Source organism: Lissotriton helveticus, chromosome 4_2, assembly GCF_964261635.1.
Source record: "Lissotriton helveticus chromosome 4_2, aLisHel1.1, whole genome shotgun sequence".
In the NCBI taxonomy this organism is placed as follows: Eukaryota; Metazoa; Chordata; class Amphibia; order Caudata; family Salamandridae; genus Lissotriton; species Lissotriton helveticus.
The window spans coordinates 144,274,105-144,298,470 of NC_136064.1; positions in this window are offsets into that span (position 1 = coordinate 144,274,105).

Consider the following 24,366-nt stretch of genomic DNA (forward strand, 5'->3'; position numbering starts at 1 on the left):
CTCTGTGCCTGCCGCCTGGACTCGGAATGATGTGTAATGGGGGATGCAACAACAGGGGACACCCTCCTCTGCTTCTGACTGGCCTGGATGGGAGTGGAGGTATGGGGGGACTCCGCCGCGGAGACATCAGTTTGGCGTTTAGTAGAAAACATCAGCCTCAGTGATGTATGCCTGTCCTTGATAGCGCCATTGTCCATGCGAGATGCCTTGTCCGTAGGATGTGCCTTATCCTTAGGTGGAGTGTTGTCTCTGGATGTAGCCTGTGCCCTGCTCGCCGCCCTGTTCCTGCCAGCAGACTTGTCGTCTGTGGTGCACCTGTCTCCAGCAGACACCTGCTCTCTGTGTGTGTCCCTGCCCTTGGGAGTGGTCCTATCCACTGCTGTGGGCCTGCTCTTGGGAGTCTCCCTGCTCTTAGTAGGTGCCTTAGTCTTCTCACTGTCCTTGGGAGTGTCCCTTACCTCTGCTGTGGGCCTGCTCTTGGGAGTCTCCCTGCTCTTAGTAGGTGCCTTAGTCTTCTCACTGTCCTTGGGAGTGTCCCTTACCTCTGCTGTGGGCCTGCTCTTGGGAGTCTCCCTGCTCTTAGTAGGTGCCTTAGTCTTCTCACTGTCCTTGGGAGTGTCCCTTACCTCTGCTGTGGGCCTGCTCTTGGGAGTCTCCCTGCTCTTAGTAGGTGCCTTAGTCTTCTCACTGTCCTTGGGAGTGTCCCTTACCTCTGCTGTGGGCCTGCTCTTGGGAGTCTCCCTGCTCTTAGTAGGTGCTTTAGTCTTCTGACTGGCCTTGTCCAAGGAACAGTCCATGGACATGTGAGTATCCCTTGCCTTGGGAGTACCTTTCGTGTTGAATGCCTGTGTAGCTCCGGAAGGCATGTCCCCCAACAACACTTGTGGATCCTGTGTGTGTACTCCAGTGCATCTGACGTCGTCTACGTGAACAGAGTTAGCTGATCTAGGGGATGGGGTCTGTGCCCTGCGTGCCCTGACGTGCTGTCTGACGCTGCTTCTAGTGCAATAACCTGTATTTGAGTCCTGCTCAGAATAATCACTACCCCCTGAGACATCCAGCGGTGTAGATGGTGAAACAGAAGTAGCACCCTGTTCGTTCGACTGTACTATTGCAGACGACACACTGCTTGCCAATGACTGCACTGTCCTGTGTAGACCTGCAAGATCGCCATGCATCCCTTCCATGAATGCCACCACCTGCCCCAACTTCCTATCATGGTCCTGGAAAGCATTTGTCATATTGGTCTGCCCCACACACAGCTGTCGCAGCAGATCAACGGCCTCAGCACACAGTGCATTTTGGCTCACCGTGGCAGGGGCAGCGGTGCCTGCACCGAACGCCACTCTGCTCCCCCTACTCCTCCGGCCACGAACAGTACATGGTGCAGTTGGCGGAAGTGTGGGCCCTGTGTGCTGTCTTACGACAGAAGGTGATGAGTGCCCACTCCCAGTCTGTGTCAACAGTGCAGGCTCACCACGAGTGTCCGACGAGGAGGACGATGGTGTCTCCACATGCGAGTCCTCAGGGACGGTCCTGTCCCCCTCTCCGGCGCTGGCCTCCTCCGTGTCAGTCTGCGTGTGTGCGAAGTCTGAGCCGGACTCATTTCCTCGGCTACTCTCCACCGTCTGTGGCTGAGTGTCCTCTGTCAAAGCTGAAATGCACAGAAAAGATGTGTGAGTCATGGGCACACTCACGTACAGAAGGAACAGGATAGCCAAATCACATAGCAGACAAAGGTTTAGGAGCCCTCATCCTGCACATGGCCCACCCCTACCAGTCATCCTCACATTTTCTGCCATGGGGCCATGGACCACTAGGGGATGTGCTTTTACACTCAACTACTAAGCAAGTGGCGTGTCAACATGGCGGACCTGGATGTCAAATGAGTACCACCCAATGGGACCAAAATGGCTTCACAGGCATACATACGCAACACGGAACTCAATAGTGTGTCTGTGCACCAATACATGCATAGCACTCACAAGTTTCCTACACAGACAGTATGCTCACCGCTAGTTTGCTGTTGATCGGCACTCAGACGTTCGGCCAGTTCAGGATGCGTCACTGCAATGATACGGTGCATGAGAGGGGTCATGGAGCGTCGGGACAGACGGGGCGTCCTTGGAATCAGGCCCAGTGTTACTTCCGCTACATTCTTGCTCAGCCTGGAAATGTCGTCCCAGCGTTTGTGGCAGTGTGTATGTCGTCTGTTGCACACCCCCAATGCCCGTACTTCCCGTGCTATGCTCCTCCACAGGTCCTTGCGAAGGTGCAGCTTGACCTACCATGATGGGAGACAAAAGGGTGTAAGTCAGTGGACAGGTGGCCTGTCACACACATAGGGGCAAGACGTTACTGTCAGCAGCCATGCACAATCAGGAACATATGTCTAGCCCACACTACACAGCTAAGATAGAAATAGGCCTGATCATTTGGCCCCCTCATGCACACCAACATGTCCCACACTGCACTTACCACCCGTCCCGGTGCGCCGTAGAGGCGTCCATAGTTGCGGAGTACACCGTCCACGAGGACATCAAGCTCCGCGGCGGTGAAGGGTCGAGACCGGATCTCTTTGCCTCTCGACATGGCAAGATCACGGAGTATGGCACTAGAGCAGCAGTCGGTGGTCAGCTCAGCAGCAGCAGCAGGTCGAGGTGATGGCACTAGAGCAGCAGTCGGTGGTCAGCTCAGCAGCAGCAGCAGGTCGAGGTGATGGCACTAGAGCAGCAGTCGGTGGTCAGCTCAGCAGCAGCAGCAGGTCGAGGTGATGGTCACAGGCAGCAATGGTCCCCAGGGTAGGAAGTTTCATTTTGGCCAAGACACATATATAGGGCCCTCAGCACGTGTCAGTGGCATACGTCGCCAGCAATTGGTCAGCCCTGGAAGCGTGATCGTGAAATGGGCCAATGACTGGCCCTGTTGTTGCGGTGCACAGCTTCCGCTACTTGCGATTGGCCGTATGCGGCCAGCGTCCCTCTTCCCATTGGCTGCATGTGCAGGGACCGTCACGGGCCCACATCGGCAACCGCACGTGCAAGCCTCAGGCACGGATGCTTCAGTTGCAACAATGTACTATCACTGGCGCCTCCATGGCGGTGCACGTACACAGCGGGGGAGGTGCAGGCCTATACACCCTGTAGATGTACTCAATGGACATGCCAGTTCATGACCCCCCTTACAGTCACCTTGCATCATCCACCGTACACCGGCCGGAGCGGCCGGCCCTTCCACTACCGCCGTGCCAGGCCCTGCCCAGGACCGCCGTGCCGGCCATGGCAACCACCGCCATTGCACGGCCCTTCCACTACCGGCGTTCCCTGGCGGTCCGTGCAATGGCGGTTGTTGCCATGGCCGGCACGGCGGTCCTGGGCAGGGCCTGGCACGGCGGTAGTGGAAGGGCCGTGCAATGGCGGTTGTTGCCATGGCCGGCACGGCGGTCCTGGGCAGGGCCTGGCACGGCGGTAGTGGAAGGGCCGGCCGCTCCGGCCGGTGTACGGTGGATGATGCAAGGTGACTGTAAGGGGGGTCATGAACTGGCATGTCCATTGAGTACATCTACAGGGTGTATAGGCCTGCACCTCCCCCGCTGTGTACGTGCACCGCCATGGAGGCGCCAGTGATACAACATTGTTGCAAATCGACCATCCGTCCCGGATCCTTGCACATGCACTTGCCGGTGTGTGGGCGTGACGGTCTGTGCACGTGCAGAAAATGTGAATGTCGAAGGCGGCCCGCGTATGCCCAGACGTAAACAGCGGATGCAGTGCACCGCCATGGCGTGGTCAATGTTAGCATCTTAGCCGATGATGCACCTTGTACCATTGTCTGCAGCTGCCTGCTCACGGTTGTGTGCGTGATTGCGTGGCTACACATGTCATGCTCCATCCCATGTGTGTCCATACCATGGGCATCGGTGAGCCACAAGTGTCCATCACGTGTGCATGTCCACATCGGGTAGTACCCTACACAATTTTGTCGTACCTCACATGTACACAGTAGATCCCGTATGTATGGGCACCTGTGAATCAGTTGTCAGTGAGTGGTATGTGTCAGATGATGACTATGGTGGGGGTTCTGTTGTGTACTGTACATGTGTGTTGCCTATTGTGTCCCCATGCATGTGATGTCTGTATGCCCACCATTCCTGGTGTTGCCATTGGTGCATCATGATATGGGGGGGTGGGGGGGTGTTTAATTTAGTATGTGTGCATGTACTTACATGTGTGCATGTGATGTTGGGCCTACACATGTGGGTCATGTCACATGTCTGGTTGGCAGTGATGTTGAGGTGAGACAGTGTGCATTGCACATGTTGCTAAACATCATGTTGCTAGTGGATGCACATTGTTGCCACGTCGATCCATGTTGTCCTGACAATCAGAGGAGTCACACATATGACAAGCATACACTGGATACTACATGTTGGTAGAGGGCGTTGACATGTGATTGAGGTGCACACACATGCGTTGTATGTGATTTGACTTCCATTCCATCTACCCCCACACAGGAGGGCTCCAAATGTCCATCGCCCATACACTGTGCTGGAGGATATGGTGGACGAGGAGGTGATCCGGAAATTCAGGCTGGATCGCCGTCGATTGTTGGAACTTGTGACCCTATTGTCTCCTCACCTGCAGCCGCGAAGAAACTATCCAGGTTCCATGACACCCACGCAAAAGGTGATGGCGGCACTCCATTTCTTTGCAACAGGCACATTCCAGTACACAGTTGGAGATGCCGGGGGAATGTCACAGGCCATGTTCAGCACGGTACTCCGGGATGTACTGACAGCCATGATGCTGTACAAGCATGACTATATACATTTCCCTCAGGCGGCGGACTTGGCAGCGGTCAAAGCTGACTTCTATGCCCTGGGTCGTATACCACACGTTGTGGGTTCCATTGATGGCACGCATATCGCTCTCATTGCACCACGGGCACGTGAGCAGGTGTATAGGAATCGGAAACACTTCCATTCCCTGAACGTGCAGGTGGTGTGCCAGGCCGACAACATCATCTCACATGTGTGTGCAAGATTCCCTGGCTCTGCACATGACGCCCACATCATGCGGAGCAGCATGGTCCCCCAACTGATGGCTAATCTGCGTCCGGCACAAGCGTGGCTTGTTGGTGAGTATGCTGTGGTGACAGGAGTGATATCTGTGTGGCATGGTGTGACCCACAATGCAGGTTGTGATGTTTCTCTCTCTCTCTCTTCCACCAACACAGGCGACTCGGCGTACCCAAACAGGCCTTGGCTGCTCAGTCCCTTACGCAATCCCACTACAGCTGGAGAAATGAGATACAATGATGCCCATGGTAGGACACGTCGAGTGGTAGAACGGACATTTGGCCTGCTGAAGTCTAGGTTTCGGTGCCTGGATAAGACTGGAGGGGCCCTGCCTTACTCACCAGGCAAAGTATGCAAGATCGTGATAGCGTGCTGCATGCTTCACAACCTGGCTGTGCGCTATAACATTGAACTGCTCTTGGACCCTGATGAACTGCAAGTTCCTCGCCCTCCCGACCCAGCCATGTCAACTGATGAGGATAGTGGTGAGGAGGAAGGTGTGGACCAGAGGCGCCAGATCATTGATCGCTACTTCCCTTGATTGTGAGTGTGCTCCTCTTGTGCTGCTTGGGTATGCCCTGTGAATGTGTGCTGGTGTTGTGGCATAGTGGTGTGCTTCATCTCTGTGTTCTGCTATGTGATGCATGCATGTGTGTGTGTGTGCTAAATTGTGGCCAATGCACGTCTCCATGATGTGTGTCGTCTCATCCATTACTGTTGTGATGCGTGTGGGTTGTTATATGTTGCACTGCAGTGTGTTCTGATGAGTGTGATCATGTTTCCTGACGTGTCTTTGCGGTTTCTATTTTCCCTAGGTCACTCCCGCAGCGCCATGATTCTGTACCAGTTGGATACCTGTACCTAGTAACATCTGTTTCTGATGCATTCATGTGAATAAACATGGAGGCAACACATGATTGAGTGAGTAAGTGGCTTTTATTTACAAATTGTGCATGGGTGTAGGTGCATATTTACAAATGAGTGAAGGGGTGGGGGAGTGAGAGTAGAAGGTTATGGCAGATGAAAATTCCGTGCGGACACCACATAGGGTGGTGTCTGCCTAGTACAGCAGGCCTGTGGCAGGTGGGACCGGATAGTTGCCAGGGTGAATGGCATGCGCAGGTACTGGTACAGTCATTTTCTGTTCCTCTTGGAGCGTGTGGCAGCTGCTTCCACACTGCTGTCGCCCACTTCCTGCCTCGGACGGCCCCTCCGTCTTTGTGCCGGTACGGAGTCAGCTGGTTGCGCTGGGGCATCGGGTACCACATCCGCCGCAGGTGGCGGTGGCGGTGGCGTTGTTTGTGGCCTGATTGTCCTGGTGAAGATGTCCACTAGTTGGCCAAGCCGCCTCTCAATGGCCCCCAACATTGCAGTGTTATCTACAAAGTCCTGGTGGGCCCGGTCTGCCTGTGCCTGACCACGTTGGTAGCTCACCTCCACCCTGCCCAGTGCCTCCAATGACTGTTGCACTGGATTGGGTGTGTTGGTATCCTCCCGTCTTCTTTGGCGTATGCTCCTGCCTGCCGGATCTGGACTTGCATCTCTGCCTTGCCTCACACTCTCCCTGCGTGGCTGGCATGGCGCTGGCACGGCGTTGGCCGTTGGGTTGGGCAGGGTGGCAGGGGCAGGAGTGGTGGTAGTAGTAGTGGTGGTGGTGGAGGTGGTGCTGGTGGTGGCTGTGCAGGTCACAGTGGCCGGTGTTGTCACAATGGCAGAGGCCGTAGTTGTTGGTGCAGGGGTGACCTGGGAGCCAGATGGCCCTGGCTGGCTGCTTGTGCCGGGATCATCCTCTGCCCCGGAGGTGGCTGGCCAATCGTCCCCTGAGACGTCTGTGATTGGCGAGTCTGGAGGGCGGGTGTTGCTTCCAGCTGTCAGATTAGGATGACCTGCAAAACAAAAATGTGAGGATGAGTAATGTGGACTTGACAGGTTGTTTTCACTTTTTTTGCCGATTCTGTCTGCACTGGTACTCACCCCACCCACCACCACCACCGCCATCCCTATGGACATGGGGGCCTGTTGGGAGTTGTAGTTCCATCCCCTCACACCCACCACCACCACCACCACCGCCATCCCTATGGACATGGGGGCCTGTTGGGAGTTGTAGTTCCGTCCCCTCACACCCACCACCACCGCCATCCCTATGGACATGGGGGCCTGTTGGGAGTTGTAGTTCCATCCCCTCACACCCACCACCACCGCCATCCCTATGGACATGGGGGCCTGTTGGGAGTTGTAGTTCCATCCCCTCACACCCACCACCACCCACCACCACCACCACCACCGCCATCCCTATGGACATGGGGGCCTGTTGGGAGTTGTAGTTCCATCCCCTCACACCCACCACCACCGCCATCCCTATGGACATGGGGGCCTGTTGGGAGTTGTAGTTCCATCCCCTCACACCCACCACCACCCACCACCACCACCACCACCGCCATCCCTATGGACATGGGGGCCTGTTGGGAGTTGTAGTTCCATCCCCTCACACCCACCACCACCGCCATCCCTATGGACATGGGGGCCTGTTGGGAGTTGTAGTTCCATCCCCTCACACCCACCACCACCGCCATCCCTATGGACATGGGGGCCTGTTGGGAGTTGTAGTTCCATCCCCTCACACCCACCACCACCACCACCACCGCCATCCCTATGGACATGGGGGCCTGTTGGGAGTTGTAGTTCCATCCCCTCACACCCACCACCACCGCCATCCCTATGGACATGGGGGCCTGTTGGGAGTTGTAGTTCCATCCCCTCACACCCACCACCACCGCCATCCCTATGGACATGGGGGCCTGTTGGGAGTTGTAGTTCCATCCCCTCACACCCACCACCACCACCACCACCGCCATCCCTATGGACATGGGGGCCTGTTGGGAGTTGTAGTTCCGTCCCCTCACACCCACCACCACCGCCATCCCTATGGACATGGGGGCCTGTTGGGAGTTGTAGTTCCATCCCCTCACACCCACCACCACCGCCATCCCTATGGACATGGGGGCCTGTTGGGAGTTGTAGTTCCATCCCCTCACACCCACCACCACCCACCACCACCACCACCACCGCCATCCCTATGGACATGGGGGCCTGTTGGGAGTTGTAGTTCCATCCCCTCACACCCACCACCACCGCCATCCCTATGGACATGGGGGCCTGTTGGGAGTTGTAGTTCCATCCCCTCACACCCACCACCACCCACCACCACCACCACCACCGCCATCCCTATGGACATGGGGGCCTGTTGGGAGTTGTAGTTCCATCCCCTCACACCCACCACCACCGCCATCCCTATGGACATGGGGGCCTGTTGGGAGTTGTAGTTCCATCCCCTCACACCCACCACCACCGCCATCCCTATGGACATGGGGGCCTGTTGGGAGTTGTAGTTCCATCCCCTCACACCCACCACCACCACCACCACCGCCATCCCTATGGACATGGGGGCCTGTTGGGAGTTGTAGTTCCATCCCCTCACACCCACCACCACCGCCATCCCTATGGACATGGGGGCCTGTTGGGAGTTGTAGTTCCATCCCCTCACACCCACCACCACCGCCATCCCTATGGACATGGGGGCCTGTTGGGAGTTGTAGTTCCATCCCCTCACACCCACCACCACCACCACCACCGCCATCCCTATGGACATGGGGGCCTGTTGGGAGTTGTAGTTCCGTCCCCTCACACCCACCACCACCGCCATCCCTATGGACATGGGGGCCTGTTGGGAGTTGTAGTTCCATCCCCTCACACCCACCACCACCGCCATCCCTATGGACATGGGGGCCTGTTGGGAGTTGTAGTTCCATCCCCTCACACCCACCACCACCCACCACCACCACCACCACCGCCATCCCTATGGACATGGGGGCCTGTTGGGAGTTGTAGTTCCGTCCCCTCACACCCACCACCACCGCCATCCCTATGGACATGGGGGCCTGTTGGGAGTTGTAGTTCCATCCCCTCACACCCACCACCACCGCCATCCCTATGGACATGGGGGCCTGTTGGGAGTTGTAGTTCCATCCCCTCACACCCACCACCACCACCACCACCGCCATCCCTATGGACATGGGGGCCTGTTGGGAGTTGTAGTTCCGTCCCCTCACACCCACCACCACCGCCATCCCTATGGACATGGGGGCCTGTTGGGAGTTGTAGTTCCATCCCCTCACACCCACCACCACCGCCATCCCTATGGACATGGGGGCCTGTTGGGAGTTGTAGTTCCATCCCCTCACACCCACCACCACCCACCACCACCACCACCACCGCCATCCCTATGGACATGGGGGCCTGTTGGGAGTTGTAGTTCCATCCCCTCACACCCACCACCACCGCCATCCCTATGGACATGGGGGCCTGTTGGAGTGATTTCGACGTTGGTGAGTATGTGGACTGCATGCATGGGTTGGGGTCTGGGAGATGTGTCTTCACAGTTGTGTGAGGCACACCATGTAGTAGTGCTCGTGGTGCTTGGTTTGTACTTACCAGCCTCTTCTCCCTCAGGAAGTCCATCAAGGCTCTCAGGGTGGATGATGGTCATCACCTTGTCCTCCCACTCGGTGTAGGGTAAGGGCTCCGGAGGGGTTCCACCGCCGGTGTGATTAGCCCGGAGATGGTTCTTGGCTCGTATGGCTTTGACTCGGGTCTTTAGATCGTGCCACCGCCTCTGGATGTCCTGCTTCGTCCTCGGGACGCTCCCGGAGGCATTCACCCTGGTGACTATCCGGTCCCACATGCTGTTTCTCCTGGCTATGCTGGTCTGCTGCACTAGGGCCCCGAATAAGTGGGGTTCCACACGGATGATCTCATCTACCATAACCTTCAACTCGGTGTCAGTGAATTTGGGGTTTTTTTTTGGTGCCATGGTGTGTGGTGCTCGGGGTGTGGGTTTGCGTGGATGGGGAGGTGCAGGTGTGTGGTGTGTAAGAATGGTGTGGTGGAAGTTTGTGTGGTGGGTGTGTTTGGGTGTGGGTTGTGTGAATGCTATTTCTCTTTGGTCTCAGTTCAGTGGTGTGTCCTGCTAGCAGCTATGCTGTGATGCAGAGGAGTTGTGGAGTGGGTGGGAGTTCTTTTATGGTGTGTGTCTAGACCGTGTCTGAATGGGTATTGGCAGTCAGGTGCTAGGTGGGAGTGTTGCCAGGTGTGGATTGTGTGGTGCTTGGCGGTGGATCATTGTGTGTTGTGATTGGTTTGGATGTTTGCGGTGGGTGGGCGTTTTTTTTCGTGTGTTTGGTGATTAACTTCCGTGCCAATGTATGGCATTGGTTTGACAGTAGGGATGTTGTTTGTGTTGTCGTTCCGCTGTGGTGCACGGATTCTCGGTGCATTGGTACCGCTGCGGACGTGGATGGCGGTGACTACCGGGGTACTTGCGGAGTTATCCTAATAGCGGACACGGACATTGCGCAGGTATCGCGGGGGTGGTGGATGTATTCGCGGTCATGTGCGTACGCGGCGGTCGGTGTTTTTACTGTTCCGTCCGCCTGCCGCGGACTCAGGTGTACTCCGACCGCCGCGGACGGGGATTGGTGTGCTCCGTACGCCGCGGTCGGCGTTTTTTGCATGTTTTATCCTAATTGCTGTTGCGGATTTTCCGCGGACAGGTCCGGAGTATCTAGCCACCTTCCGCGGCGGACGGTACACGTTTCCGTCCGCCATCCTAATCGACCCCTAAATATGGTCTATAACCTATGGTTTTTTCAGTGAATATATATATATATATATATATATATATATTACCTACTGGCGACCGCCAGTAGGTAATATATATATAGATATATATATATTCACTGAAAAAACCATAGGTTATAGACCATATATAGTTAGGAATTTGCATTTACAAAACCTTGAAAATTCACTGAAAAAACCATAGGTTATACACCATATATAGTTAGGAATTAGCATTTAAAAACCTTATTTTACTCACACAAAACCATTGAAATTCCATATATAGTTAGTTGTACTAACTATATATCACGCACCCGCAATCCACTGCTGATCATGTCACATATTACATCATTCATGACATGGTCAGTGACATCACTGATGACATCACTGATGACATCTCAAATGACATCACTGATGACAACATCCAGTGACTGTATTTTTCTGTAAAGTTAAAATATGTCTTACATATTTAAGAATGAGTGGATGTATAAGTGTCTGGATGAAGGATTTAGTAGGTGCATGACTGACTGTATGAGTGAGTGGTTAAATGTGTCTCACTGAGTGCATGGGTTAGTGACTAAACTGTCTTAATTTGTGCATCATTGTGTCTGTTGTTCTGTAAACTGCTGCATGTGTTGATCAGTAGCTATATGAGTAACTATATGGGTTATTGATTGGTTGCCCAAGCATTTGTATGGGAGACTGAGAGTGTGTGTGGGTGGCTGGGAGGTGTATGACTCTGTGCATAGATGTATGGGTTCAAAAGTGCATGTGGAAACAGCTGTATGGGTGGTTGACTGTGTGCATGACTGTATTGGTGAGTGAATAGATATCTCAGTGCTACATGTCAAAGTAAGTACATATGTAAAATACAGTACATGTGAGAGTTGACATATATAAATAACTGTGCATAAGAGCCAGTGAATGTGTGAGTGGCTGTATGGATCATTGTGCTCTTGTATCCAGGATTGTATAAGTGAGTAAATATGTTTTTGTATATGTTTGAATAAGTAAGGTGTGTATAACTGTATAGTTGTGAAAATGGAGCTGTGATTGATTCTTTGCATGACTGACTAGGTGTGTAAGTAACTCCATGGATGAGTGACAGTCTGTGAGTGTCTGTTTACACTGAGTGTATCTAAGGTTATATTAGAGTCTGAAGAGGTTCATCGTATTATCACATGAATGATGTCATCAGTGATGTGATCAGTAATGTCAAATGAGATTTTATCAGTGATGTCATCAGTGATGTCATTTGAGATGTCATCAGTGATGTCATCAGTGATGTCATTTGAGATGTCATCAGTGATGTCATCAGTGATGTCACTGACCATGTCATGAATGATGTAATATGTGACATGATCAGCAGTGGATTGCGGGTGCGTGATATATAGTTAGTACAACTAACTATTTATGGAATTTCAATGGTTTTGTGTGAGTAAAATAAGGTTTTTAAATGCTAATTCCTAACTATATATGGTGTATAACCTATGGTTTTTTCAGTGAATTTTCAAGGTTTTGTAAATGCAAATTCCTAACTATATATGGTCTATAACCTATGGTTTTTTCAGTGAATTTCATTGGTTTTTTAAAAGCTAATATCTATAGCTGTAAAATGTATTCTTCTTTAAATACAAAAATATATTTGATATGTTTATTAATAATTTTTTTAAAATTTTTTTTTTGTTTCGCTCCCGGTCCGCGAACCGGGAAGCTTCCCGTTAGCTCAATTTGATGCCGCGACCCGGTCCGCGAACCGGTAAAAAATCAACATAGTGACGGTATCGCGTTGCCGCGTAATGCGTCTTATGACGTACTGCGTTAGCGCACCCGGAAGTGCCCCGGGGCGCGGACCGAGGCGCGAAACGCAGCTCCCCGGAAGCGATCCGCGGCGCGTCGCGAAAGCGCGACGTATCGCGTTGCCGCGAAATGCGTCTTGTGACGTATCGCGTTAGCGCACCCGGAAGTGTCCCGGGGCGCGGACCGAGGCGCGAAGCGGAGCGACCCGGAAGCTAACCGGGGAGCGTTCCGCAGCGCGTAACATGAGCGTGAGAGGTCATGTGACTTGTTAATAAAACTTTTCATTGGTTCATTTCACTTTTGGTTTCATAATGATGGAAGGCTAGGTCAGGTGACCTAAAAATAACACTTTTCATTGGTTGAGAAGTATTGTTTTTCCCAAATGATGAAAACCCCTCCTTCTTTCCTCACTCTGACTTTCATCATTGTGAGAGGAAGACCTATTTTGCTTGTTGGAAAATGGCTTCATTGGTTGCTTCAGCTGGTGCACCCCCACCACCACCTCCACCTCCTCATGGGAAGAGAGGACCACCTCCCCAGGTCATTACCAACACTGAGGAGGAAGATGAAGAAATGGATGAGGAGGGAGAAGAACCACAGTTCTTAGAAGAGGTGCCCCGGGTTTCCAGAAAGAAAGCCAGTTTCATCTGGCAGTTTTATTCGATCCCTCCTGGCCAAAAAAAAGTCAATGCGAGGTATGTCACCTGCCTCATATGCAAAGAACAATTGTCCAGAGGGACGGACAAAAAAAATAGCTATGGAAATCACACAATGCACAGGCACATGACAAGGAAGCATCCACTAAATTACAGCCGGGTGGAAATAAGGGATATGCAGGACAATCCAAGACCAACTCCTGTGGCCAGACCAACAATACCGATTTCTCTAACACCAGAAGAGGCACGGGACACTGTGCCAAATATTCAAGAAAATTTTGGGCACATGATTCACTTATGTATGCACTGTCGTGCATTATTAGCTTGTGGCAACATGAGCATCAATGCACTCAGCACTCAACCTGGCGTATGAACACCATGATTGCCCTAACCGCCCCCAGTAATTTTTTTTTGCTCCTGTTGAGCCCTTTTCAACGCCTGTTTTTTGTTGTTCCCCCCCCCAAAAAAAAACCAAAAAAAATATAAAATCGTTCAAAAAATACAAAAAAAACAAAAAAAATTCAAAAAATAAAAAAAAATATAAAACAACAAAAATATTTAAAAAAAAGTTCTTTTCAGAACTACCTTCCCTTTCAAAAAAAATTGCTAGAATGTTTAGCACTCTGGCAAGCTCTATTTCTTTTGGTTCGCTCCCGGGTTAGCTTCCCGGTACGCGGACCGGGAGCTAACCCAAAAAAATTAAAAAAAAAAAAAAGTGTAAGTATAAGGAAAGTAAACAGAGAGTGATGTTAAAAGAAAGACAGCTATAGGGAGTAAAGAAGAGATACTGTTTAATAGATTTATTTACCGAAGAAAAGACAGAAGAGGGTATAATTGTGAAAAACAAAATAGATAACGAAGTGAAAGAAAAAAAAAGAGAGTATAACATTAACAAAGAAGAGTTTCTTGGAGAATGTGAGTGAATGTTCAAAATAAGATTAAAACATGAGGAATAACAGAGAGAAAAAATAGAAAACAGAAAACAAAAAATAACAGAAAAAGATTAATTGAAACAGCAAAGAAATGTAAGTAACATAGAGCCATATCATCAACATAGGCAATAAAAGTTTTGCAGCTTTTATTGGCAGAAATGTGTCGCTAAAGCTGCTTTTGTGGCAGAAAACTGCCGCTAAAACCACTTTTGCACCAGTTTTCTGCCAATAAAAAGAGCAATAATTTTATTGGCTGTGTTCATAATATTCCCCTTAGTGTGCTTCAACTACACAGAGAAAGCATTATGAACAAGTAGTGATAGAGTGATCAGTCAAAGACACTAAGAGTAATAGAGACGGAGTGAGGGAACAAGAGTGAGGAACTATGAGAAGAGAGGGACTGAGAAAAAGAGTGGAAGGAGTTGAGTAAGTAGGTAATAGAGAAAGGAATGAGGGAAGTAGCAAAGGCAGGAAACTGAGGGTTAAAGAAATGAAGCAGTGGAACTAATAGTAGTTAAATGTGATAGAAATGTAACGAAAAGAGTACAAAATATTTACCTTATAATTGTCGTTAAATTACTCACTTTTTGTTTTTATACTTTCAATCTGTGAAAGAGAGAACAAACATTTGAAAAATATTAAAACATGTATTTAAAAATTAGAAAAGACAAGGGAAAAGATTGAAGGACAAACAGTTTTTCAACAACTTTGACACTTACAGAAGCTTCTGCTTCTCCAGGCCCCCTACACAGTCCTAAAGATATACATTTTAAACTAACAGTATCTTGATGCAGATGAAGTGAGGCCTATCTTAAAACATGGTGCATCTTTTGCATTGCTGTTGTTTCAGAAAAGTGTCGCAAGACACTAAAATTTTAAATAATTGCTTCAGGATGCCAATAAGATGTCTACTATCCAGAGGTTTGTTTGAGGTGAGGCCTACTCAGGGTTGCAGATGAGATTTACACTTGTTGAAGAGTACAGAGGAGATAATACATGTGAAGGTCTACCAATGAAGTGAGTCATGTCCACTGCACTCTTCAACAAAGTCCAAACCTCCTATGTTTCCCTGGACAGACCTAAACTTGATCTGCACAATGTGATTCGTAATGATAGGAAACACAGGTGATGTAATTGAAATACGTGCAATTTATTTTGCTCATTTCACAATCACATCACTTGTGTTTCCTTTGCTTAGGTATCTCATTGTGCAGATGTAGTCTAGCATACGAAAGAATACACAGAAGTGCAACACTGCATGCAACAACTTTGACACTTACAGAAGCCTCACCTTCTCCATGCCTCCTACACAGTTCTACATATACATCATAAATGCAAACAGTACAGAATTAATTATACATGTTAAATGGTTTATTTTTGCTGTTCTCAGAATGTATGAAAATTCACTAAAAACAGTGACTTGAAGGTATTCATCATATAACAGCGGGGAAAAAAAAACACAATCAAAATGATTGTGTTTAAAAAACCCATACAACATAAGAAATCAAAATTCAGAACTCCTTAAAGTTAACTTACTTTCCATGACGTCCAAGGATGTCCTATGAACAGCTTACACTCTTTTGTGCTGTTATTACTTTCAGCCCGCCACTTTCTGAAAGAAAATCTCCATCGTTTTTAAAAACACGTTACATGCAATAAATGACTTCTTGCTCTCTACCACAAGTTTCCACAAGGCCAAATCTGGTCAGAGCCATTTATAACTCTTGGATTTCTTGTAAGCCAATCCCGTCATTTGGCATTTCCGCAACTTTCAGAATTAAAATGTTGAAGATCATTTTCACAATCCTGGAATAGTAATATCTTCCCCTTCTTGCTCAGTCATGTTCTACATTTCCTATGACACTGATACTGCTTACTATGAAGCAGACTTACACTACCTCTATGACTACTACAATTATTTAATTCTCTACATCACTTTTAATCACAAAGCAATGTAAAACAGTAGACAGCATTGCAGACTTACATTCCCTCTACTCCATGTTTTGATTGGCTGCTTCAATTAGCTTATAAAAAGAAACAGTTTTTCTGAACTCATTCAAAGTGCACGTATTTCTCCATGACGTCCAGTCCTATGGTTAGAAGTTATGTCTCTGAACTACACTTATCCTCAAGGCCAAATTGTGTAGGAGCCATTAGAACTTCTTGAAATTAAAAAGATGTTGCAGAGTAAGAGACAAATCTCAGAGATTATAATAGTAAAATTGTTTAACAAGAGTAATATTTTGCAGCTATTATTTAGCCATGTCCAGCAATGCTGAGCAGGTGAAGACTATGTCTAAATTTTCAGTGAACAGGACTCATCTCTTCTTAACCTTGGATAAGCCTCACCGACTCTGTGTGTCCTGCACATACTTAAATGTAAGGGGGCAGATTTATGTTAAATGGCACATCCCCAGGCATGCACCAGTTAACGTGCACCACTACTCTGCCACCCATGTTGTGCCGTATTTACAATTAGATAGAAGAAAGCTTTGTCAAAACCCTGCGCCTGCTTTAAGCAGGCATAGGACTTGACGCAACATTGTGGAGATGGGGCACCCCTGAGCCTTGCTTGAGCTGCATCGCACTTGCGATACAACTCCAGCAATCACTACCTTTACAGCACAGATACGTCACGCATCTGTGCCATTTTTGCCCCATGATGCCCCGCATTGTAAATGCAGCACACCATGGGTGGCGGAACAGCGGCGCAGGATGACTGACACATCCCTGGTGATGCACCAGTCATCATAAATCTATCCCTAAGCTTCTTATCTTGTTAGAGATGAACCGCCATATGTATCATCAAAGTTTTTTCCATTTCCTAAATAGCGAACTTTAAGGAATAAATAGCGATTCATTACCATTCCTAGTTTGCGATGACCTATTTGCTAATTACAAATTACCCATTCATTTCCATGCAGCAGGAGGCCCATAGGAATGAAGCTGCAATTTGCGATTAGCAATTTGCTCATCGCAAATTAGGAAGAAAAAACCAAGGGTGCAGGGGTGTCTCAAGAACACCCTGCTGCACCCCCTGAAAAAGAAATTTGGGGGCATATGGCGCACATACATGCCCTAAGGGCATGTATGGGCGTCATATGGGACCTTTTGTTTTTTGGAAAAAAAGCTTTTTGAAAAGAATTCACAAATTACCACCAACTAGAAGTTGGTGGTAGTTTCCAAATCCTTAATGTCATTTTTTTACATATTTTTTGTTTGATACATTGCATTTAAGTAATCACAAAATTTGCAAATCCTTCAGTGCAATTGCAAAATAAGGAATAGCAAATTTTGCTACTCCTTATTTTGCATCAAACTTGTTTGATACATACCATTTGTCTAATTAACATTCGCAAAGGCCGAAATTCGTAGAATTTTGATCTTTGCGAATGCTAATTAGCTTGATACATATGGCCCCAAGTGAGACCTGTCTTGCGACATGGTGCATCTTTTGCATCACTGCTGCATCGGTTTCATGTGGTACTTTTTTTTTACACCATGACATATCTGCCTAAATGCATCAATTTGTAATTTTGTCGCCTCATAGCAAATCTTTTGCACCGCTGCTGCATCATAAAAGTGACGCACAGTGGCACAAAAGAGGCATACACCTATCATAAATCTGTCCCTAGCATTTTAAATGATTAATCCAGGATGACAATAAGGTGTGGCCTATCCAAAGGTTTGTTTAAGGTGAGGCCTACTCAGGATTGCAGATTAAAGTTACGCTTGATGAAGAATACAGAGGAGATAATATATGTAAAGGCCTACCAATGAAGTAAGTAATGTCCACTTTATTGCGCCAGTCATCATAAATGTATCCCTAAGCTTCTTATCTTGTTACAGATGAACCACCATATGTACCATCAAACTATTTTGCATTTCCTAAATAGCAAATTTTAAGGAATAAATAGCAATTCTTTACCATTCCTAATTTGCAATGAGCAAATTGCTAATTGCAAGTTACCCATTCATTTCCATGGGCTAGGAGGCTCATAGGAATTAATGTTGCAAGTTGTGATTAGCAATTAGCTCATCACAAAATAGGAATTTTTTCAAGCGTGCAGGGGTATCTCAAGAACACCCTGCTGCACCCCTGAAAAAGAAATTTGGGGGCATATGGCACACATACATGCCCTAAGGGCATGTATGGGCGTCATATGGGACCTTTTGTTTTTTTGGAAAAAAATGCTTTTTGAAAAGAATTCGCAAATTACCACAAACTAGAAGTTGGTGGTAGTTTCCAAATCCTTAATATCATTTTTTACATATTTTTTGTTTGATACATTGCATTTAAGGAATCGCAAAATTTGCAAATCCTTCAGTGCAATCGCAAAATAAGGAATAGCAAATTTTGAATTAAGGACATTTTAAGTCATTTCCACATGTGCAGTGTTTTCAAATTATGATTTGAAAATCGTTTTTGGGGAAAAGTAATGGTTTGCAAATTTATGACAAGGACATAATGGTGTATGCTTCTCTATAAGGCATTTCAGTGTCTCTGATGTCATTTTTCCCATATTACATTATAAGACCTTTCCCCATGGAGCACATTCCTTGTAAATATGCTCCCACCTGTGCATGGCGAATTTAGATTTTGACTGTTTGAGTCACATAGCCATGTTAAAAGTGACCCAAAAAAATTGCAAACGCTTTAAAAAAACACATTCATGTGTCTTAAGGACATTTTAAGTCATTTCCCCATGGACAGTGTTTTCTAAGTGGCGCAAAAGAGGCATACACCTATCATAAATCTGTCCCTAGCATTTTAAATGATTAATTCAGGATGACAATAAGATGTGGCCTATCCAGAGGTTTGTTTAAGGTGAGGCCTACTCAGGATTGCAGATTAAAGTTACGCTTGATGAAGAATACAGAGGACATAATACATGTAAAGCTCTACCAATGAAGTAAGTGATGTCCACTTCATTGCGCCAGTCATCATAAATGTATCCCTAAGCTTCTTATCTTGTTAGACATCAACCGCCATATGTATCATATAACTATTTTGCATTTCCAAAATAGCGAATTTTAAGGAATAAATAGCAATTCTTTACCATTCCAAATTTGCGATGAGCAAATTGCTAATTGCAAATTACCCATTCATTTCCATGGGCTAGGAGGCTCATATAAATGAAGGTGCAATTTGCGATTAACAATTTGCGCATCACAAATTAGGAATTTTTCCAAAGGTGCAGGGGTGTCTCAATAACACCCTGCTGCACCCTTGAAAAAGAAATTTGGGGGCATATGGCGCACATAAATTTTAACAACATTCCTTTACCTCAAAAACGATTTTCAAATCATAATTTCAAAACACTGCTGTAAAAAAGTAAGAAGCTTCTTTGTATAAAAAAGGGTAATTTATTTCAAGTAAGTAGAGGGAAGCACAGCACATCCGTAAGGTAACAGGTACAAGGTAATATAACCGTTGGGACAGAATCTGGAACCAAGGATGTAAGATGCAGGCACGCATCATACATTCCAGGCTCCAGCACAATGAGGTAATCACAGTAAAATAAACAAGCAGTGGAAAAACAAGAATGCAACACATCTTACCCCAATAAAGAAAAATCAACACAGATACCTGCTAGGAGTTTTCTTGGGTCTAACATCAGATTTAACCCTAGAAGCAACAGACAAATCATTACGAGTTAAACTCTGGAGTGGTACATTAACTTGCACATGAGGAGAAACATTGACATGTGCAGGAGGAGGCATATTGATCTGCACTCGTGATGGTGATGGAAGAGAGTTAGAAGAAACAGGACACCTAGCAACCCTACGAACATTCCAAACCCTCCCATCTTGTGTGGCAACACAGTTTTTAAATACCTTGACCACTTTAATAGGAGGAAAAAACTTGGAGAAGCCTTTAACCAAAAAACCAGGTTTCTTTACTCTCACCCACTCCCCAACAACAAAATCATGAAGTTTAACATTCATTTTAGAATCAAACGCCTCTTTCATACACTGTTGTTTACCTTCAACACGTTTGGCAACACTTTCAACGTCAACCTTGGGGTCATTCCTGTTAAGTTTCTTGACCCACCAAGGGCAAATGACAGACGATGGTTCTCTACCCTTCAATAGTTTGAAAGGGCTCACACCAGTGACTGAATGGGGTGTGATACGGTAGACCCAAAGTCTTTTCCTGACAACATCTAACCAAAGATCGTCAGAAGAACCAATCCCTGAAATACAATCCTTGAGGACACGATTAAAACGTTCTACCTGGCCATTCTCCCTAGGCTCGTACAAAGAGACAGTATGATGTTTAATTCCACAGCAGTCAAGAAACTGTTTAACCTCAGAGGAGATTAGTTGTGTACCGTTATCAGTGACAAAGGTCTCTGGAAAACCTTCCCTAGCAAAAGTCTCTTTCAAAAAAAATAAAATAACCTGAGAAGAAACACTATTTACAAATTTAACTTCAGGCCATTTCGAATGGTAATCAACCAAAACGAGGGCAAAGCGGGCATTGGAAGGCAACTGTTTGAAAGGGCCTGAGATGTCAAAAGCCACCTTTTGCCAAGGGAATTTAGGCCACGCTACAGGTTTAAGAGGAGCAGAAGACACATGAAGCATTTTATCGCTGTTAATACATTGAGAACATTCCCTTACCATCCTATCAATCATTTTGTCAATACCCGGCCACCAGAAGTTTTCTCTAACCAAACGTTTCATAGATGACATACCAATGTGACCTTGGTGAGCCAATAACAAAATCTTCTCTTGTAAAGAGGCAGGAGGAATTAGCTTACCAGTCTTGAAAAGAAAACCACCAAACTCTTCAATCTCCGAAGCAATCTGAGAAAAAGAAGCCAATTCAGAAGGAATGGACTTACTATTTGGCCATCCATCTTTTACAAGGTTCAAAATTTGTTGACAAACAGAATCTTTTCCCATCTCTTTAAACCACTCTTCCTCAGTCAAAGTTAAGAACTCCTGAGATATACAATCTTCAATGGAAGCAACCACATCAACATCTAGATCACTGGTAGAAACCTCATTCTCACTACATGGTAACCTGGAAAGGAAATCTGCCGTGACATTGCTTTTACCAGGAACATAAATAACCTCAAAGTCATATTCCTGAAGACGTGAAGACAAACGAGCAATTCTTGCAGTCGAGTTCCAACCACCCCCAGGAGACAAAATTCCTACTAACGGTTTGTGGTCCGTTCTCAAAACAAATCTGTTTCCCCACACATAATTTCTAAAGTGTTCTACAGCCCAAATGCAGGCTAGTAACTCCTTTTCGATAACAGAGTATCTTCTTTCAGTGGAAGATAGGGTCCTAGAGGCAAAAGCTACGCACCACTCATCTTTTCCAGCACTCTGACTTAACACAGCACCAATGCCATACAAACTAGCGTCCACAGTGAGGATACATTTCTTATTAATACAAAACGATTTAAGAGTGGGAGCATTAACAATCTCACTCTTAATTTGTTTGAAAGCAATATCCTGCCTGTCTGTCCACACACATTTTGCTGAATTCCTAGTCAGTTCTCTTAGGGGTTCCATCTTGTTAGCGAAATTTTGAATGAATTTACTATAATACTCGCATAACCCCGCAAAAGAGAGCAATTTTTCTTTAGTATCAGGAGCCGGTGCTTTCATAATGGCATCTACAAGATTTTTTTTTGGTACTACCCCTTCTCCAGAGAGGGTATGTCCTAAATATTCTACTGATTTACAGAAAAATTTACATTTGCTAGCCTTAATAGTTAAACCAAACAGTTCTAACTTTGCACAGACATCTTTAAGATGAGTTTGATGTTCACAGTTGTTTTTGGAAAATAGAAGAATATCATCTTGAAAGCATTTGACAAATGTTAGGTCTTTAAAAATGTGATACATTGCCCTTTGAAACACTGAAGCCGCTGAGGCTAAACCAAATGGCATCCTCCTAAACTGAAATAATCCATGAGGGGTGATGAATGCAGTAAATTGTTTAGAGTCTTCAGTGAGTTCGATCTGGTGATAAGCAGATCTAAGGTCTAATGTTGAGAATACACTTGCCCCGTCTAACATGCAAAGCATTTCATTTATGTTAGGAAGTGGGTGACAATCTGTAACCAAACTCTTATTAAGTGCTCTTAAATCTACACATAGCCTAATACTTTTATCAGGTTTAATGGCTAAAACAATGGGGGAAACCCATTCGGACGATTCCACTTCCTCAATTATACCATCTTTTACCATGGAATCCAGCATGTCTTTAAGTTCATCCCTAATACTAATCGGTACTCCTCTTAATTTCTGTTTAACAGGTACAGAATTGGGTTTGATTTTGATCCTGTGACTAAATCCATTTAATTTGCCTAATTTGTCTGAAAATACTTTAGGAAAACTACTAGAGATCTCTGTGAACTCCAGTGATTCAGTAGAATCTCCATCAGATATAGCTAGAACTAACACAGGATCTTTAAGTCTAGGGTTTAAGGAAACACCAAGTTTTGCTTGATCCCTCCACCCCAATACATTTACTCCTTTCCATGCAACATAAAGTTTTATACAAGCACAACTTCCTTAAAGCCAATAAAATTGATCCTGGACCCATCAAAATTGAAACCACCTATGTCAGGTTTCGATAAAGAATCAATGTCAATTAAATCTCCAAAGGACTTAATACAATACTCATGTGTGATGATGGTCCAAGGAGAACAGGAGTCCACCATAAGCTCCAATATTTTTCCCAAAATAGTAACAGGACTCCTAGGAGAAGATAGTGTGTCTGTTTGAGACAAGTCTATAAATTCTTGTACAGAAACAACAATACTAAATTCCTTAATATCTGAATCATTACAAGCTTCATCATTTACATATGATACATTTCCAGAAGGACATTTATATGTAGAAAAGGAAGACCTTTTAGTGTCTTGAAATGGTCTTGCAGGAGTCTTACACAATTTGGAAAAATGTCCAGAGCGTCCACATTTATTGCATTGTCTAGTAATGGCTGGACAATGTGGAAAAGAAGCAACGTGGTCAGGATTACCACATCTGAAGCAAAAAATTTGTCTAGCCCTTCCATCACTCCTATTGGCAGGCACAACATTTCTCTGTTCCTGGGGTTTAACTACACTAACTTCGCTAGAAGAGGTAGAATTACTCAAAGAGGTGGAAGCAGTAGATACTTTATCTAGTGTTTTTATCCACTTATCCGACTGTTCAAGAGCTTTAGCAGTACTAATCGCTATTTCCAAACTAGGATCACCTAAGATCCACAACTGCTCTTGAACCTTCTTACTCTTTACGTGTACAATAATCTGATCTCTGATCATTTCGTCAGTCATAAGGCCAAAGTTACAATGTAAAGATAAAGCACGTAAAGCTGTAAGAAAATCATCAAAACATTCTTTTTCATCTTGAACCCTGGTATAAAACTTAAACCTATTTAGTGCGACACTAGTAATAGGCTTAAATCTCCCTTCAATCCTAGAAACTGCCTCATCATAAACATTGCTATCACCCCCCGATCTTACATGAGGTAAAGTTCTAAAAACTAATTGTCCTTCTGAGCCAAGACAGTGTAGAAATATGTTTTTTTTCCTCTCCGCAGACATGCGTTCTCCATCCATGGCTTTGAGATATGTGAAAAATTCCTCTTTCCATCTTGTCCAAGGAATAGGTGGATCACCTTTCGACTGTAAAAACTTAGATGGTGGATCAAATTGCATGTTAAAATAATAGTTAAATAATTGCCAGAGAATAATACAAGAAGCAAAATTAAAAATATCAAAAATATCCAGTATGTGGCAGTCTAATAAAGGAGCATAAACATTCACTGAAGATATCCACAAAGAGTAAGAAGGTGAAAACAGTCTTGAGACAAATAATGTAAGTCACTGAGAGTGAAAAACCATAGCCTTAATGTTTTCCAAACAGTACCTCAATGTTTTCAATGTTTTCAAACAGAATCTTAATATTTTCAGTTTTGTGGTAAATAAATAAATAATACCTCTATTTTTGAATAAATAAATGAATAACAGATAGCTCAATAAATAAGAGTCAAGATTCGAGGTAGTAGGAGTTTTGCAGGTTTAATACAGCATAAGGACAGGAACAGGACAACCTGCACAGGAATAGGATGGCAGCGCTGCCGGGGGCAGAATCGGAACAAGGACCAGGATAACTTTTTAATAACAGTACATGAGCATATATACATAACGCAAACACATAGCATTACATTGCAATAGGCGTAGCAGTGGGTGGA